This window comes from Ciconia boyciana, chromosome 1 (genome assembly GCF_034638445.1).
Source record: "Ciconia boyciana chromosome 1, ASM3463844v1, whole genome shotgun sequence".
Classification (NCBI taxonomy): domain Eukaryota; kingdom Metazoa; phylum Chordata; class Aves; order Ciconiiformes; family Ciconiidae; genus Ciconia; species Ciconia boyciana.
This window is the reverse complement of record NC_132934.1, coordinates 56164918-56180016: the sequence shown is the minus strand read 5'-3', so window position 1 is coordinate 56180016 and position 15099 is coordinate 56164918. Positions and strand designations below refer to the sequence as shown.

Sequence of the window (15099 nt, the reverse complement as noted above, 5' to 3'; positions counted from 1 at the left end):
GTTCTGCTGACCCCCCTCCTTACTTCTCCAAGAATTGAAAACTCTTATGACTTCATGATCGCTATGCCCAAGACAGCCTCCAATCATCACATCACCCACAAGTCCTCCTCTGTTTGCAAACAACAGGTCCAGCGGGGCGCATTCCCTAGTTGGCTCACTCACCAGCTGTGTCAGGAAGTTATACTCCACACGCTCCAGGAACCTCCTAGACAGTTTCCTCTCTGCTGTATTGTATTTCCAGCAGACAATATAATGCTGATCATGCAGCATTCACTACATTTATCAGATAACCACGTATGTTAATTAAAAAGAAAAAGTCACATACAGTGTTCCCACTATTCCAGAACTTCTACTCACAGGAAATATTGTTGGCCAAATCAAATCTCATAGAAACTCAAGTGTATCCAGGCATTTGACCAAAGGTAACAGCAAATTGCAGATATTGAATTGGAAGCTGATTAACAATATTTCATTACGGTATACAATGGTTTATTGCTTTAAATTCTGGCAGGTGTGACAGCACATATTTTTCTTTCAGCTAATAAGTTTTAGGTATGTTTTTCATAGTCATTAGCAATGTTGTATATGGACACAAGCCATCTATAGTCAGCTCTACTAATACCTAGTCTCTAGTTCCGTTAAAAGGCATTACCAAGACAGTTCGCAGCACGTATTTTTTACAGGAAAAGTGATATGAACAATACTCCCAATAAACTGTGTTAAAGCTTCTAGCATAGTAGCTCCCCATACAATTTCTAGCTAAGTACTGAGCTCTTATCAGAACTCATCGGAGGGTTCTGTTTACGACTTGCAATTTACTAGCAATTAGATGACTGAGTTCATACTAGTAAAATACTCCAAAATAAATAATCATATTCCAGCACAGAATACACAATAATTCCATATGCAGTTATTGGTATGAACATAGACATGCTGCGTGCTTACAAAGAAGAGAAAAAAAAAGTAATTTTCCTAGCTTTTTTGTATTTGTTGCATCACAACGCAGGCAAGAAATAACGGGCTTCTCAAATGCAGAACAGATGAAGTCTCAAAGGGACTCAAGCCAGGACTTCCAGACAAAGAACCTGGTAACACTTTTTCCACTCTTCCAATATTATCACCAGTTATAAACATTGTGGTAAAAAGAAGAAACACAAAGAGCACTGGGAAAAGCACATGCATGTTCCCTGTCACCAGATCAAGCCGACAAGAGGATGCTTGTGCTTTCTTCTACCACTTCTTAACTCTGTTCTTGAGGAATCACTAGACAAGAAGCAGGAAAAAAAACCAGGAGTTTTACTGCAACATGAATGCTTTGTTGTATCCAGGTCAAAACCTGGAAGTTTGACTGCTTGTGCTGTTGTTCACAAATGCAGCACAAACAAGTTCAAGAGTTGGTAAAATTTAATTTTCACATTTTTTTGTCTTCAAAGGCAAATAGGCAGCATATCATAGACTCTAGAACATCCTGAACTGATCTTATCCTCCAACAGGGCTAAACAGAATCCACTTTTGATTACACGTCAGCCTCAACTTTCGAGTCTTTGGGTTTGACTTTTTTTTCCCCCTCTCCTTTTTTAAAATGGCAGGAAACCCATGTATAAGCATAGTGAAGAAAATCATAAGCTTTTCCAAGTGTCCCAAAATAAACCAATACATAACTTAGTGGTAAGCAGTAGCAGAAAGGCTCAGCTGAAGAAATCAAGGAGTGGTGTAGCTAGACACTAGTGTGACACAGATGTATCATCACTGCTGTACATGGCTGTAAGATAGATCTTCCATTTTTCCAGTCAGTCGAGACCGTAGTCAAGAACTGTAAGGGAGGGGACCCATGTCAGAAGAATAACAGTACCAACTTTTTTTTAATAAGAAAAGAGTTTGATAGAAACAGAATTGCACATTAGGATCCCATTACCAGAATACAATAGCCTCTCCTGTATGATTTTAGAGAAGTACAAACCTCTGCACTTACATTGTGTTTGTGTGCCCTATCAGCAGTACTAAACAGTTTTCTACAAAAAAAGTTTTACATATCACATCAACACTATTAGAAGTGGTTAAAAATACTTAAGACTACCTTTAAGTCCAAAAGGTAAACCAGAAATTAAGATTTTTTGGAGAGAGATCTCACCAAAAACAGTCAAGACAAAACACCTTTTGCTATTGGACAAGTTTAATGACTTGAATGGGAAGAGTTGTTGGTAGAGACCGGACTGAGACCAACCAAATCAGCATGTTAGTTGGCTCTTCAGAAACTGTTGTGCATAATCTTTCCTGTCTCAGAGGCCAATCACGGGATTAAGTAACACAAATTCTCACACAGCCAGTTAAGGTACACTTGAAGCCTGAGAAGCTAGCACTGCCAAAAACATTTCTGAATCTTTGAGAGCTGTAAGAACTCAGGTTCCAAAAACATTAGTCTAACACCCTTCATAAGTATAAAATATAATTGAATAGGGTATGAAAAAATAAATGTATGTTTTAATTAAAAAGCTACTCCACCCAAACGGAGATCTGGCATACCCTGTGTCAAAAGGCAAGATACGCATAAGCCAGCTATAAACTCTTAAATATACCCTTATCTCAAATTATAGGGAAGCCAAGTAAGCAGCATGAAATTACTCAAGTTTATTACATATTATGCCCTCATTCCAGATAGCGACCTGCCAAGCTGGTAGAGTAGCAACAGGAATTGTGCAGTACAATTCCTGTGAAGGGACCCTTCCAAGAGCAGCATTATTGCCATTTTGCTGTGCTTCATGGGTGGTTTAGTTAAACATGACCTAAAAAGGAAGGGAGAAAGGGGGTATGCAATGATTTTCTTTTTAACATTGTACCAAGAGCCCAAAAGGACTTCTTTGCACACATTTCCACAACAGGAAGAGGGAGGGGGGGGGGGGAAACCCCAAAACCTACACATTTCACTTTTTCCTACAGACTTTATGCACATATCAATCATAGACAGAACCATATTAAGAACGTTTTTACTTATACTGCTTTAAGTCTTTAAATTTAATCCAAGTATCCTTTAAAATGTAGTAAAGAAGAGGTTAGTATCTCCCCAGTTCTTCAGTTGAAGGTTAAGGAAACTTCTGACCAAAAAAAAAGTCTCCTTTACAACTAATACACAAACAAGTTTTCTGCTTCATTTGAATAACCTTCAGATCTTATTTATGCATTATAGAAACAGATTTAGCCCTTTAATAAAAATTCACCCCAAGCCTTCTTTATGAAGCATTAGCAATTAAGAAAATGACAAAAAAAAATTTCCTGATCTCCTGTTAAAGACACTCACAACCACGTTGCTCCTAGTGCTTTAATATAGGGAACCAGGCTTAACCTGCCCCAGGCTGCAAAGATATATTAAAGAATACATTTCAGCAAAAACGCAGGTTTCATCAATCCCAAAGCCTCTGAAATCTGATTTAGAGATCAAAGCCCAAACTGTGTCAAAACACATACTATTCCACTAGAAAGGATGCTAACAGATTTAAAGCTAAGTAGTCAAAAGAATACCAAACTTGCAAGAAGCTCCAAAAACCTCCCCTAGACATTTAAGCTTATTAATACAAAGCCCAAAAGCTATCTGCTTGTCTAAGGTCATTCCCAAAGCTATAAGCAATAAAAATGTACAGTAGCAAGTCATATTTTTTCATATAAAAGGTGTTGTCATACTCCCACTCAGAAAGCATAGTAGTTTGCTTGCTAATTTAACCAGAAAACACAAAAATATACATTTCATGTACCAGCAATTTACAGAAATGAGCAAATACTATTCTCCTCATAACATTAACAAAGTTTAAGACACAGATGACTAAACTAGTAAGTACCTTTCCTTTTTTTTTTTTTACAGTAATTCTCTCTGCAGTACGCTAATGCAGCTGCCTTTTTATATGCCAACGGAACCTAATGCAGAGATAACAGATTAAAAAAATACAGCTTCAAACAACTCAAGTTAAAGTAAACCAATATGGAACTCTATTTAAAGATGTAGATTTAAGAAAAAAAACCCAACAAACACATTTCAACCAAGTGAAAATTCACAAGTAACAAGATTAAGAAGTATTTATCACATACACTTAACCAAATGGATTTAGTTATGCTACACAATACCCATCTATAAACCTCAGAAACCAAGTTATCTAACCAAAAAGCAGCCTAGAAAATAAGTGCAAAAACCCAGCTCTTCCTGAATTGAATTCAGCTGATATGCTGTAACTCTAACTCAGAGGTTGCTGCACCTCCATCATCCAGCCACTTTATTGTTCTACAAAGACTGGGTAAAGGTGAGCCAACTGCTACATGCACACCTATTGATCAGGAAGCACGCTAAAAGAATGAAACACTCCAAAGAATTACCCATGGATGAATCAACAGATGGCAACAAGTGATACAAATGTGAATAGCTTTCAAAATGCTAACCTAAACACAGAAAGCTCTGTAACTGATCCTCAATCCCCTCACAGGTATTTTTCCTTTTGTTTTCAAAGGAGGATTAAAAAAAAAAAGGAATGGTACAGGAAACTGCTGCAATTTAATCAAACTGCCTGCCCTTTTAATGAAGGGGGGAATGTCATGGATAAGACAGCATGAACACAGAAATAAAGGATTCTGACGGTGCCAAATCTACCCACAGAGACAATCACTTGTTGATTCACATACAAATGTGCTCCTATTCTCAATAACAGAGTCCCAGTATCATCAGACAGCTCTGATACATAGGTTAAAACACTTAGGTTACATAACTTTCTCTTATTCCTTCCTTGAAGGTAAGGAAAATGAACTCCCAACTGCAGTCCTAAACACAACTTCCAGCAAAGTAAGCAGCGTTACAAAAGACAACCTGATCCTCACAGCAGCCCAAACACAAACACATTATATTCTGATTATCTCTGCAAATTAACTACACTAGGTTAACCCTCCAGAAAGAAAAAAGCACTACGAACCTCAAGCGTTCACAACACAGTCTGTCCGCCTACTGCAATTTGTGCACGGGGTGCACCCATCTTCTCCAGCATTTTTAATCATTTACCCCTTCAACGGAAGCACCAATCCTCACAGCCCCGTAAAAACTTCACTATTCTTGCAAGAGACCGTTCTTTTGGGACAGGAAAACAGGTGGGGACCTCACCACGGAGCACGAGGGCCTCTTTAAACACGCATAAACACAGCAATTTTTTATTTAAAGGAAAAAAAACAAGGGGGGTAGGGTTAAATGCGGTAAGAAGAGAACTTCCCAAGAGCCCTTTCACAAGTCCTCCTCACACCCAACACTCGCCCTCCGGCTCACGGATGAGACCCCCCACGCCCTCTCCCACACAACCTCCCGCAACTACCGAGGGGGCCTCGGCCTCCCCAGCGGAGGGCTGGCGGACCCCGCGGGGAGCCTTCCCCTCCCCAGGCCTCCCCCACACCCCGACACCCCCCGGCCCGGCCCGAGCGCGGGTGACCCTTACCTGCGACCCGTCCCCCCGCCGCCTTCCCCAGCGCCCCCCGCCGCCGCGGGAGGTGCGGGCGGGGCGGGGGCGGCTCAGCAGCGCGGGCGGCGGGGCGCGGCTGCAGGCCGGGGGCCGGTCCGGGGGGACCGCGGGGGCCCGGGGGCGTCTCGCTCCATTCTCCCCTCACACACGCAGGGGCGCACACACACACACAGGAAATAACACGGGGTCAGCTGACCCCCGCCAGCCAATAGCGGCGGGCGCTGGGGAGCAGCGCGCGCCAGCGGGAACGGCGCGAGGCGGCGGGTCCCGGCCGGGCGAGGGAGCGGGGAGGGGGAGCGGCGCGTGCGCGCGCGCCTGTGTACATGTATGTGTCTGCGTGCGCGCGCGAGCGCGGCAGCGGGCGGGGGGGGGCCCGTGACGGAGCCGCCTCCCCTCCCACCACGCGCCCGCTTAAAGGGGCCGCGCGCCGCCGCCTCGGGGAGGGGGCGGTTGGTGCCGCCTCCCCGCCGCGGGGACGGGGGAGGGCGGCGACAGGGGCAGGGGCAGGGGCAGGTCCGTCCCGTCCCGTCCCGTCCCGTCCCGTCGGCTGGGAGCGGGCGGTGCCGCCGCACGTGGGCGAGGCACGCCCGGCGCGCGTGTCACCCCCGCCCGTCCCCCCCCTCCCCCCCAAGCGTCGGGCACCGAGACCCCCGCCCGGCGGCCTCTCAGGGCGAAGGCGGCGCGGCCGCCGCCGGGTGAGGGAGGCCGGCGGATCGGGCCCGGACGGCGCGGAGGCAGAGCGGGGCAGGGCGCCGGGCCCTCCGAGCAGCTGCCGGGCCTCCTTCGGCCTTTTCGGGGGAGGGACCGTGGCAGTTTCCATTTTAATCTTCTCATAAATCAATACCGGTAACACACACATACTTGTTTTTAAAAATTTGCCTATTCCGCCCCCCCGCCAAGTTATTTTAAGAACCGGATTTATTCCGTTTGGCCACTTCTCCCTCCCCGCCCGGCCTCCTCCCAGGCAGGAGGCAGGCAGCTGTGGCCGGGCCGGGGGGCGGGGTAGCCCCTTCCCCGGCCCGCAGCCCCAGAGCACACCCTGAGTCGGCGGCCAGGCCGCACACCGGGGCTGGGCGGTCCCGAACCGGCCCCCAACCGGAGGTGCCTTAGCGGAGCCGCGGGGAGCTCGGGAAACAACATGGAGGCTGCGGGCGGCTCGGTGCGCGGTGCCAGGCGCGGGGCACCGGCGGTGCGGGGGCTCTCCTCCCTGCTCGGAGTGCCCCGCGAGTCCAGCGCCGCTTGGACAATTAAAAACAGGGCTCTCAGCCCTCCCGAGTCCCCTGTAAGCCTTAAATTTGGGAGTTAAGTATGCCCAATTGTACTTCTGCACTGGAGAAACGATTAAGCTTTTTTAAGAATATTCACTAGTTTTTGGTTTTAATTTTTGAGAGCGAGGGGGGCAAGGAGACTGGTGGAGGGGGCAGCTTGAGCGCGAGGATGCAGCGCCTGTCAAATCATCGTCTCCTTCATTTAAGCCTGCATGCCAGCAAAGGAAGCTCTGTATGACACTACAGCTTCCTCCATCTGCCACTCAGAGCAATTCACGTGAAAACGCAGGAGGCTGGCAGCCTGAGCAGCTCTAAGTGCTGGGCAGAGAAAGCTCGAGCATCATTTGAAACTTGCTTTGCCAGGAACTTTACTGAGCAGATATGACAGTTTCAATAACTGCCCTGTTTCCCAAGCTTTGTTCCCCAGATCCTCTGCAAGCCTTATTCTGAGAGAAGGCCCCTGCTTATAGCTCATCCCAAAAAGCAATGAACTGCTTAGGAGGACTGTGTTGTAAGCACAGCCAGTTGACAACTTCACTGATGGCTCCTCCACAGGTGACTTGCTCTTTATGAAAAATAAATACAAACCACCACATCTTGTACCATGCATTATCTGTCAAAAATAATTCGGAGACTAGCTGAAATTCCATCTAGATAAGACTGCAACGACAGCAATAGTCTGGGGAAAACAACCGGAGCAGACAACAATTACATGTGCTCCTACCATTTGTCTTTCAAGTTAACAATTCGCGGGTGTTGGGGACTCCCCAGCTGCCAGCCGGGCAATCGTGCAGCAGGAGCATCCAGGAAGGACTCATCTGCTCCTCCGCTCCTCTTTGGACTCGATAGGTGACGGCTCCTTTCGGAGGCAAGCCTTCTGCTGTGATCTATGCGTTATCTCCTTCAGATGAGATTACTGCAATGTGCTCTGCATCAGCTACCTGGGAATCGCAGCTGGAGCACGCAGGCGCTGTCTTATTGCATTCTTTCCCTCTCGCAGTACAGTACGCCCCTGCTCCCCTCAGCACTTGTTGCCCATTTGTGAGTAGCGTTTAAGGCACGGTGCTTCACTTATGGGAGGTGGAGGTCACTGCTTCCTTTGCCTGAAGAAGAGGCTCCGACAGCACATTCGCCGTGACAAACCGTGAGGTTGCTCTAGTCGCAAACAGCCTTAATCTTGTTGACTGCCACGGCATGCTAAGAGCTTGCTTAGAGCAGCATTCCCTCTGGGGATCCAGGACTGTGATAAAAGCCATAATGGGGTGGGGGAACTCGATAAGGTTTTTATAATTTGATTTTCCATTATCTGTTTTCTGATTTTGAAGCGAACCATCAATTGAGGTCAATCCTTTATGTAGATTTATAAGGTAGGAGTGCTTAGAGTGCTCCACCTCAAGTTAAACTTACCTTAAGGTAAAACCCTTTTGTATATACAAATACATGAGAACATAGCTTATCTATATAAGCTTGGTATATCGAGGTATTTTTTACCTAATGTGCAAAATGAAGTTGCAGCATAAATAGAAAAAGTTTTGTAAAATGCTCAAAACGGCACTATAAAACTATAAGGACAGCTAACATTCACAAGTCAAACATTTCTCAAAGGACCAAAAATAAGTGAATTTGCATACTTAAATACCTGGATCTCTAGTCTGCTGCACAGCAGCATTTCCCATCTCCGCTAATAGGTGTTAACAAGGGAAGTACAAGAGGAGTTGCTTTTTAAAATATTTAAAAGCTCAAAACTATACGGCTGATTTTAAAGGATGAAATGAACTTTAAAAAAAACTCATGCTATAAATACAGGCAAATGCCACACCATCATCAGCTGTTGCACTACAGTCGGCATCACTGGCAATATACAGGGTCATTAAAAGTGCAGAATGAAAACAAAGTTACCAAACTATATTAGTGAAACATCACACGAGCAGAGACGCCATATCCTTTACAGCTTTTGAAGTGATGTATCAGGCTTTAACGTACAACTCCACTGAGCTTAATGGAGAATTTAATTCTCTCAGAAACTAATTTTTGGCTGTCTGCAGACTCCAGATGAAAAACCACTGTCATTAGTACACCTTGTTCACATCGCTGAGTTTTTCTTTGCCACTGAACATTTCACTTTCTTTCCAGAAGAAAGAAATTCAACCTTCTGACTTGGCCGTTCAGTGACAACTACTTGACTACCATCAGTTACACAAAAAAAATTGTTATAAATAAAACATTGTTAGGACTAATGAAGAAAGTAACCCCATCATGCTACTAGGGCTCTGATCCTGCAAACACATGATAGGGCGGGAATCTAACATCCATGCAAGCAGTTCTAGTTCAGGGTAAAGTCATCAGTAGTGTCTATACGCTCTTAAAACAACCTATAAGCAGATCACCCTTCAATTCTGAAAAGAAGATAAAATCCAGGGATTTAAGGCCAAAAATGGTTACTTACCAAAATAAACCCTTAAAGGATCAATTTTAAAATCAATGCAACAAACTAAACAGGTTTGCATGTAAATTTCCAGCAAATACATTCCATCATTGGAGAGTAAGTGCTATAAATCGAGCAGATGCACTACACCACAGTCAAAAGAAAGACCAAAGTCTCTGCTTTTAGTGCAAGAAAATGAGCTCAGCCATAATTGTACAGAGCCACTACGGTACTACCACAAGAGAAACCTTCCAAATCCTACCCATTTCCTCCCAGACACCCTCCCCCCACCTCCTAATCAAAGTGCTTCTGAGCACAGAGGCACAAACAAGGCAGAGACAGGCAGGAAAATGGCCTCAAGACTTGGAACACTCCTCTACCACGGATGGGAGATTCTGGGCAAAATAAAGCCCCCTGAGTAGCCCTCAGGGTTAGTGCTATTGCTCCTACCAGTGCTGCTGTCACAGCACACATGCCAGCAATGCTGACTCTTTCACTGCACATGAACTCTGCAATGGCAAAAGCAAACATTTTTTCCCGTTATGCCTTAATGTAAGGCTTACCTTGCACATCCTTTTCCCCTCTCCTACAGATCCCGGAGAAAAAAGGTCCTTCTGACCCTGAGAGGACTGACAAATGGAGATGGAGAGTCTCCTTCTGTCTCTGAGGTCACCACTTCTGATCTAACTGTAATTCAGTAATTACTCGGTTCGTGTGGCTCTCCAGAAGCATACATTAGCTTGGGGAGGGAGGGGGGAGCAGAAGGATGACAGCATTCCTGACCTCAACCACGTCTCATCTCTACGCACCCTCTGAGCTCCCACTGTCTGGAAGAAGGGAGGACAGCAAGTGATGCAGCTTGGGGGATCGAGAACAAATTTGCAGGTAACATACGCTGGAAAGGCTCTGAGCGCCTCAGTGTTTGTTACAGGAAAGACGATTCCTGAATGCAGCTGGTGGGGTCCTCTGAGAGATTTCTTCTTCTTTACAAAGGTTTCATTGCTGATGAAAAGCACTGAACTAGCAGCACCAGGAGGCTGAAGTCTCCGCAGAGTCAGGCACGCAGATTTCTCACAGGCACGGCACCTGTCCCCTCAAAGTATTACCCTTATCCTAATCCTTTCCCCTGTTACACAATTTCATGTCATGCACAGGCTCGCCACTGCACTTTTACAGCTTTCATCTAGAGGCACTTAGATGCTATGGGAATGGGCATTAGAGACTAGCTTGAAGACAGATAATACAAAAGATGACAGCAAGATCGGGCACCTACAGGTCACACAACCAGGGACTGAAACTTATATTCACGGTGGGACAGCTACATCTTTAAGCAAGTGTAAAGCAAGGGCAGCTAGCCTGTTTCTCCAAGAAAGACATCAGCATGGCTGCATTCATTAACATTTCCTACCTCTCTTCCTATCTAGCCCCAGGATTTCCCATACCTTCCTCCTATTTCTTTTACGCTTACTTCAGATAAAAAGTGTTACATCTGACCCTACACAAGGGAGAAGCAGTATCAGACGTCTCCCAAGGAACTGCAGCAAAGACAGGGAGGGCTCTCCTCTCATTAATTCACTGATATTGAACTTTTCCCCTTGAGACAGCCAAAGGATCTGTGTGCTTGCTGGAAAGTATTTTGGACGAGCACAGATTCTCAACATACTGACTGTCATGTCTTGGGTGCATCACTTGGAAGCCTCTCTCCTCCAGACACACGAAGCGTCTCCATAAGCTGTAGTGTTAAGTCCTACAGCCCAATTCCTGCAACAGAGCAACAACTGGATTGAAAGACTTTGGAGCATCTCAAAGGAAGGAAAGTGATAAAGCAGCTGAAGGTAGGTAGCGTGAATCACAGCAGGAAAAAAATTAAATCACCTATATGGGAGACAATTCTGCTCCATCTTTTAATACTGCAACACTTCTGTCCTCTCATCCTCCCGTTACAAGGAGCTGATTCATGAAAATAAGATCTTTGTACCTTAAGACCTGCTCAGCTTCTTCTGCTTATTCCTTTTACCTCCTGCCAAAACGCTGCTTCTGGCAGAATCAGAATTTGTTGCTGTGAAAGTGACTGTGATGCTGCAGACAAAAGAATCTGAGTCCAGTAAAAAAAGCGAGAAACAACAGAAGCTGGACTTCCGAGGAAAAGCGGATCGCATTTCCATGCAGATGTCCAAAGTAATAAAGGTGGAAATTAAAATAGAAAGCCACACAAATATGATTCTCTAGCAAGACTGTCTCCAGCAAGCCAGAAAAGGCCATCAATAAATCTTCATTATCTGAATTGCTAAACATATCTAAATAAAAGGAGAAATTCAAATATTAGAACTCATCTTTTTAAATGGTCTTATATAAAACCAACTCTTCCTTGCCTGAACATGCTTTACAGAAAGGGTTTGGGTTTTTTTTCTTTTACTTCTGCTGGCCTTTTACAGAGGTTTTATTTGCTGGGGGTTTTTTTCTGCCTACAGGGAAGTGGGAATTTCCAGGCTTAACAAGCTTAAATCCCCATGACATATAGTCCCAAATTTTAGAGGCAACTAAGATTTTGATTCTTATTTCGCTCCCTGTTGGTTTTCTCCCTGATGCATGCAATAGCTGTTTTGAATCTCAGCTGTTCCAACAGAAGAAAAAAAAAAAGGTCCCCGAAGGAACAGTGTTAGTACTTCCAGCCACCTTGCTGCTACCACACTCCAGAATTCAGCACATGAGAAGGGCTTGCAGCAGCAAGAGGCAAAAGCAGAGGGCATCAGACTGGACCAAAACCAAGAGGTCTTCTATGTTAATCTGGTAAGAAGGCTGTATTTATATTGGGTAGTAGTAATCTAAGGGTCCAGTGAAGATATACTTTGCATGAAATCTCATTAACTTCTTGTCACAGAAACGGACTTCTGCTTTTTCTGTTATGTATGGTGATGTTCTCTGGTCCCGATTCATCAGAGAGATTGGTTTATTAAAAATATTTTTAAAGTTCCACCACAGTTTCTTATGTATCTCCTATTGTTAACAAAACATGAGGAAAAAAACCTACTTCAAACACAACCACTTTAATTACTTTGTATCTCGAGACTCATAAAAGTACATTCAATGCTCAAACCCTCTAATTCTACATTTCAAAAGACATTAATGTCTTATTTTAGTACCCTGCATTACTTTAAAGTTGCACTCAAATCCAAGTCAGGATAGGGCACACGAGAACATACAGAACTTACGACTTTAAACACAACATATTCAACTATTTATGAACACTACTGACATGTTGGGGGGTGAGGGAAAGAAGCATATTTTCATTCAGGTCACCTAACCTTGATGACAATGCCTTAAAAGCTATCAGGTAATAGAGGTAACCGTCCTGGGTTAAGAAAATCAGCATTTAATTTTGTAAAGACTGGACAGACCTATCTTTATACAGTCCAAGGCATGCAGTAAAATCTTAAGTAACTTGTTTCTGTTTCAGAATTCAAGGGACTCTTCCAGTTGCCTGCTGAAGTTCAGGTTCAACCTAACAAAACCTCTGCTTATATATCGTGGCTTTCATCATCCCTCTTGAAGAGATTATCTTCTGCAGCTAGGAATCCTGCTGGCACTCACATTTGTCCTGGGAGGTCATTAGGACTGAAGGCCCCCCATTTAACTTTTCTGTAAACGTGCTCAGAGTAATTAGACCTAAAAAAAATACTGTTGGTTCTATCAGGGCTCTGAAAATAAGATAGGCACTTCTTCTTAGGACATCACCAGTGAGCACAGAAGCAAGAACAGAAGCCTCAGCAAGCATAATTCATGTCAACCTACCAAGTCAATAAGTCTCCACTGGTTTTAGCAAGTTTTAGAAATAGCCCAAACCCACAAATAAGAAAACACAACACAACACTTTCACGAGAAGCAGCAGCATTTGGGGGGGGCTGCAGTCCTCAAGGTGGTCCCCTAATAACCCTGGCTGAACGCAGGTCTAATGAAGAGACACTGCTTACGTTGGTGGAGAGAAAGCATTTCACTGGGGGTGAAATTTCACATTCCCTGGGGTACCTGCCCACAGCTCAGAGATCTCCCCATCAGGGCCAAGCCTTTCCACAGCAGGGAGTGGGGGGTGAGAGAAGTGATGACTACTCTTCTCCGAAACCAGCAATGCTTCAAACTCTTACAATGTGATTCATTCCACGGGCTGAAGATCAAGGTGTCGGCTTACTCCTAATATTGATGAAAAAGGGTAGTCACCCTATTTATAATCAGCTAGCATTATCTCATCTCAAGAAACAGTAAGTCAGCAGCTAGCCTTAGGTGAAAAGTAGGGGGTTTCCTTAACAGTCCTCTTCACTAAGATTGAAGAGAAGTTTAAAAAAAAAAAAAAAAAAAAGAAGAAAAAAGCAGTGGTGGTTGTGGTGGTTACAAGAAAGGGAGTATCTTAACAGAAAGGGGGGGGGGGGGGAGGGAACAATTAACACTTTCAGCTCCTTCCCCTTCACCACTGCCTGGAAATTCTCCTCTGATATAAGCATTGCCTGCCTAGGGCTTTTTGAGAGACCCCTGCATATCCTCACTGATTACTTCCCCTACTCAGGGAGACAGACTGTCCTTTACCCTAAATGCTTTTATCCTCTTGATGAGGTCTCTTACCCAGCTGGATCCTGCCTCCTTCTCCCACTGCAATCTGTGATCCTGAGAGAAGACACCTGGGGACCTTCCACTTTGCTTAGGAAAGAGATTTAATCCTTTCATATCCTAGCGTGGAGCTGAAGTGATGCACGCCTCCCCCCTCCCCGAACACCTATGGCTACAGTCCTGGGCAACGGATGTCCCCGGCTGAAGAGAAATCAAAGGAAAGGGTTTCCTCCACTGTTTTCTGCTCTTTCAGAAGTCATTTAAAAGCAGGTGTAGATAAAGAACCAAGGAAAACCCCATAGGGGACAATCCTCCTGTACCCAAACAAGATGATGAGGCTTAAAATCTCTTCCGTATCTAATCTTAGCTAAATCACATCCCCGACGTCCTCTACCCTCAGTTTCGCAGGGTGCATTTCACTCATCGTCCCCCACTTCCTATGCTCACTCGCAGCGTCCAGTCCCACCTGGTCACCCCAACTTCTGCCCTTCCCCGGGGCCACAGGTCCAAAGGAGGACCCATCCACGGGCTCGTTTGACTTAATCCTCCGAAGGGGCTGCAGGCTGATTCCAGGCTTCCCTTCCCAGCCAAGCCTGGGTCGTGACTCAGACGAGCAAACAGACACCACTCAGCGCAGACAATGATTTTTATCTTCAAAGTGCTTTACAAAGTAACAAATCCTTACTTCCCCTCTGAGAGAAGAAAGAAAGAAAGAAAGAAAGAAAGAAAGAAAAATCCCTAAACATCACCACCATGATGGAGCAGAGGTACAAATAACCCCAAAAGTCCTTTCATGTCAGAGCAGGGGCAGAGAAGTCCTGCTGTGCAGCAGTGGTTTGGGTACGGGTTTTTTGGTGGTATTTTTGGCTTTTACACCAAAGACTCAAATCCTGTTTCAGATCACTACGGATGGTACGGTAGGACAGAGGCTCTCAAGCCGTGGCCAGCAGGTCCCTTTCCCGAGGGCCATGGATTTGGGGGTCTGAGAAGCAGGCGCCAGTACATGGGTGTCTTCCAAGAATCCACTTGCCTGTTCAGACTGCAAAAGTGCCGCACAATTAATTATACATCTGTGCTACAAAAGATCAGCTCTATAACTGCAGGGGGTGCTATTCATCAGCCTTGAAACGCATTGGCAGAGGACAGCCAGGGTCCAGTAGTTGAAATAAAGAAATAAATAACTACAAAAGCAGGATGCGCTCTGGGGTCGTTAGGAGTGAAGTGCAGCGGCGGGACCCAAGTGACCCGGGAGCAGAGAGGAGCCTGGCGCTGCAGCTGGTCGGGATGCAGTGCTTTGCCCAGGAGCTTCGTGAACCAGAGTGGTGGA

The 15099-nt window shown here is 45.2% G+C and overlaps 1 protein-coding gene across 5 annotated transcripts in view; it reads right to left on the bottom strand.

Annotated features, from left to right (window-relative positions):
• Positions 1 to 15099, bottom strand: part of TCF20 (transcription factor 20) — a 134358-nt gene that overhangs the window by 60895 nt on the left and 58364 nt on the right. The window contains exon 1 of one of the 5 annotated variants that reach the window (XM_072867830.1): positions 5457 to 5762. The exons of the other annotated variants lie outside the window; for them this stretch is intronic. The gene's annotated coding sequence lies outside the window, so the exon portion shown is untranslated. Of the gene's footprint in view, positions 1 to 5456; positions 5763 to 15099 lie in introns of those variants that run through there. 5 annotated transcript variants of the gene reach the window in all.